The 3,816-nt window shown below is 35.8% G+C and overlaps 1 long non-coding RNA gene across 1 annotated transcript; it reads right to left on the bottom strand.

Moving 5' to 3' along the window:
• Nucleotides 1-415: 415 nt before the first annotated feature.
• Nucleotides 416-3,162, bottom strand: LOC109378665 (uncharacterized). The gene is made up of 3 exons (XR_002123036.1): nucleotides 2,952-3,162; nucleotides 2,848-2,854; nucleotides 416-1,873 (listed from the first exon to the last, which is right to left on the bottom strand). It is a non-coding gene; the product is annotated as an uncharacterized LOC109378665 (long non-coding RNA).
• Between the last annotated feature and the right edge of the window lie 654 nt (nucleotides 3,163-3,816).

The following is a 3,816-nucleotide window of genomic DNA, read 5'->3' as shown; positions in this document are numbered from 1 at the left end:
AACTCTTTTTGAAGATATTTTAATTAAATCTAACAAATGTTTGCCAACGTTTTAAAAAAAGTTTTATTAAAGTATACTTGGCATACAATATTAGTTTCACGTGTACAACTTAGATTCCACATGTATACACACTTTATGATGTGATCATACGAATAAGACTAATAACTACCTGTCACTGTGCAGTTATTGTATTATTGACTATGTTCCCTGTGTTGTATACTATGTCCCTGTGGTTTATTTATTGTATAACTGGAAGTTTGTATCTCTTATTCCCCGACACCTTCCCCACCCACCCCACCCCACCCCGGAAACCATCAGTTTATTCTCTGTATCTATGAGTCTATTTCTGTTTTGTTTGTCTGTTTGTTTTGTTTATATTGCACATATAAGTGAAATCATACATTATTGTATTTGTCTTTCTCTGACTTACCTAGTGTAATGCTCTGTAGGTCCATCCATGTTGTCACAAAAAGCAAGATTTCATCCTTAATCTCATCTACTAAATTCTTCAGCTCCAGCTCCAATTCTTGTTTGGTTTCTATTAGAGCTTCAATCTCTTTGGTCAAGTACTCCTTCTGTTCATTAATTTTACTCATGAGCTCACTGAACTGTCTTTCTGAGTTTTCCTGTAGCTCAATGAGTTCCTTCATGACAGCTATTTTGAATTCTCTGTCAGTTAGATCGCAATCTCCCAGACTTTAAGTTTGGTTCCTTGAGAACTGTCATTTTCTTTTTGTGAAATTATGAATTATGTTACTGTAATTTTTAATGGTGTTTTTAGAGTTTTTCTGCTGGAGCATTTGAAGTAACGAACACTTTTCTTATTTAGGTAGGGTTTTGTTTACCTATTTTGGGGGGGGGGTTGTTTATCTTGATTCTTATATTTCAACAGGTTGGCAATTAAAGGCCTTTCTTCTGTTTTCCAGTAGTTGGCGCTGTAACTTAAGTTTTTGGTTTCTCCTACCTTATATCTGAAAGCCAGCATTTGAGGCCTCTGGTTCCTGGAATCTCAGTACACAGGTGCTGCTGCCACTGCAGGGGAGGGGGGTCACAGGTGTTGCTGTGGTGGGGGAGGGGGTCACTCGGGACACAAGTGTTGCTGCCATGACTGACCCTCTGGTTTCAGGTGCCTCCACGGTTCCTGGGTACTCTAGTCACAGGCTCTGCTGCCACTGCCCCTCTGGTTAACCCTCCACTAGGTCCAATCCACCCACCTTCAGATGTACAGATGTACGGATCTCTCAGGCTTCCTGGTGTGCATGTGTAGAGGAACTTTTGTTGAGAAATGGATATCCTTCTGGTTATAACTTGTGAAGGGGGGGTACGACAAAGGGAATGGCTCACATTGCCAAAATGCTGATATCACTCCCTTTCTTCTTTTTAACTTAAATTAATCCATTGCGATCTTAGCTTGACTACAAATAAAATTTTATTCTCAAAATTGTTTTTCCACAAACCTTCTACATCTTACTATATCCATTTAGGTTTGGTCCTATCTTTTTCTTTTCTTATTCTTGAACAATCATTTTACTCTAGAAAAAAAATTACTTTTTTCTTTCACACACAAAAAAATGTCCTTTATGTATTGTTCTGAAAACACATTCTAGTTTCCTTACCTACTTTTCATATATAGTCATTTTCTTTCCCTTTTATTATTTCTAGTATTTTTATTTTTATATATTGAGCTTTTGTAATCTTTGCTATCCAGTGAAAACCAGGAAGCAGGCAATTGCGAACTGCCTATCATGTACTAGCATTCTGTAGTAGACTAGCAAACTTATAAATACAGTTCAAAATTTTTAGAAGTATATTCTTCAATAATTCTTCAATGTGGCAGAAAACATGTTTATCAATAGACCCAAAGATCTTCTCTCTGTAAAAAATTAAAAAGCCAGAAGAAGATAAACTTATATTTAGCATTTAATGCTTATCTTATTTGGAAATCATCTAGATAGTTAATGAATATCCACTATTTAGTTTAACTTAGTATAAACTTTGATCTCATTTACATTTACTTAAATTGCTTATTTTTAACAATTATGCTTGGATTAGATATTAAACAGTTAACCATTATCTTTAGTTTTCTTGTTGGCAAAATTTGAAGATATACCTGCTTTTATTAAACCAACAAACTTAAACTAGCTTTTATTTATTAAAGATCATGTGAACTTAAAAACCATTTGGGTTAGTTTCTGTGTTATTGAAAGTATGCTTGATTTTCTTAAGTCCATTAAATAGAGCTCTTTACAATTTAATTTTGGCAATACAATCTGGAGGCAGAAAAATATCACATATCTATAACACACATACTTAGACACACATAAACATACAGACGAACAGAGATTTTAATAGCTTTTGTTTTAAAACTTTTAGCCATGTCTCAGGCACAAAACTCAGAACAGTTGGATCCAAATTGTTTCTGGCAGATGGATTAGGTAAAATGACCTGCTCAAATGACCGAAGTTTTTTACTAAAGATTTTTTTATTTGCATACTGTAAGGATCTTTTTAGGGCTGTTTTTTAAGGCACTTTGTCATTTAGAAGCTTCTGCATACCAATCAAAGAATACATTTCACTGCCTCTGAGCAATCTGCAATCTTTTCTTTTAAGGGTACCCTTTCAAGTGAACTTACCTAAATAAAGGTCCCCAAAATTGCCACTGTAATTCCACAGGTTCATCCATTGTACCAGAAAGGCACAAGCTCTTGTCCAAAAACCAGGTGGTACCCATATTTGCCTTTAGATTCCCTAAGACATCTTAACTACGATGGGTGTTTTCCAACAGCTGTTCTAAAACACAGGGAATCACATATTTTCGTTCCTTTTGAACAGAATAGGGTGACTTACCCAGAAGCTGTAACAAAAAGAGAAAACTGAAATCAAGTGTGCACAATAAAGTTTGAGAGCTCAGAACACAAAGAGAGCAGAGATCAGATCCAAGAGAGACTTACCGTAAAACTCCAAGGTCAGCAAGGAGGCATCACGCTGAAGGAGGCATCAGTACTTGGGTGCTCACCGGTCTCAGTCACCGGATGGGTCTTCTTTGGATCCCATTTATGACACCATTAACTTCAAATGTTCAGAAATAACAAGTAAAACCAATAAGTCACTGAAGTACTAATTAGTAAAATTTTATTGTTCAAGCATCAAAAAGACAATTTCCAAAACGACAGCAACTTGTCTGTTCCCCCTCCCCAATTCCCCAGCTCTGTTCTCATCCCCCAATTCCCCAATAAAAATCTTAAAAAAAAAAAAGACAATTTCCAAATTGGGAGCACTAAAACCAAAACATGGAAATAGACTGAGGTGCATATTGTTACAAAACAGCTTATACTGAGAAACCAGTGACTGTTTATTCTTCACAGTGATTGGTGATAATATCAAAATTTTAAGTGGTTACCTTATATCGACCTTGGGAAACAGTTTAAGTTTCACTAATTTCCAGAGGCATAAGCAAGAAAAAACCCAGGTCAAGTTAGTCTTGCAAAATAAGCTAAATTAAGCTTTGTTTGTAAGACTAAACTAGTTCTATCTGCCCTGGGAATTTTCAAGGCTGGTCTTTGTTTTTTATTTCAACAAACCCAACACTTATATCCACATGCAACATGTATGAATCTCAAAAAAATGTGACTAAAGCCAAAAGAAAAATGAATAAATTTTGTACTATTCCATATACCAGGGGTGCCAAAACAATGTACACAAGTGGACACTTTGGTCAGTGTTGCTCAAGCAGTAATTCACTGTAATCAGAAGTGTCTGGGCGCTGATGGCAACCGCTTTGAGCACCTTTTGTAATTGCAGAAGTCAAATGTGACT

This window comes from Hipposideros armiger, unplaced genomic scaffold (assembly GCF_001890085.2).
Source record: "Hipposideros armiger isolate ML-2016 unplaced genomic scaffold, ASM189008v1 scaffold_2415, whole genome shotgun sequence".
Taxonomy (NCBI): Eukaryota; Metazoa; Chordata; class Mammalia; order Chiroptera; family Hipposideridae; genus Hipposideros; species Hipposideros armiger.
Note: the sequence above shows the minus strand (reverse complement) of the source record. Positions and strands in the feature narration are given on the sequence as shown.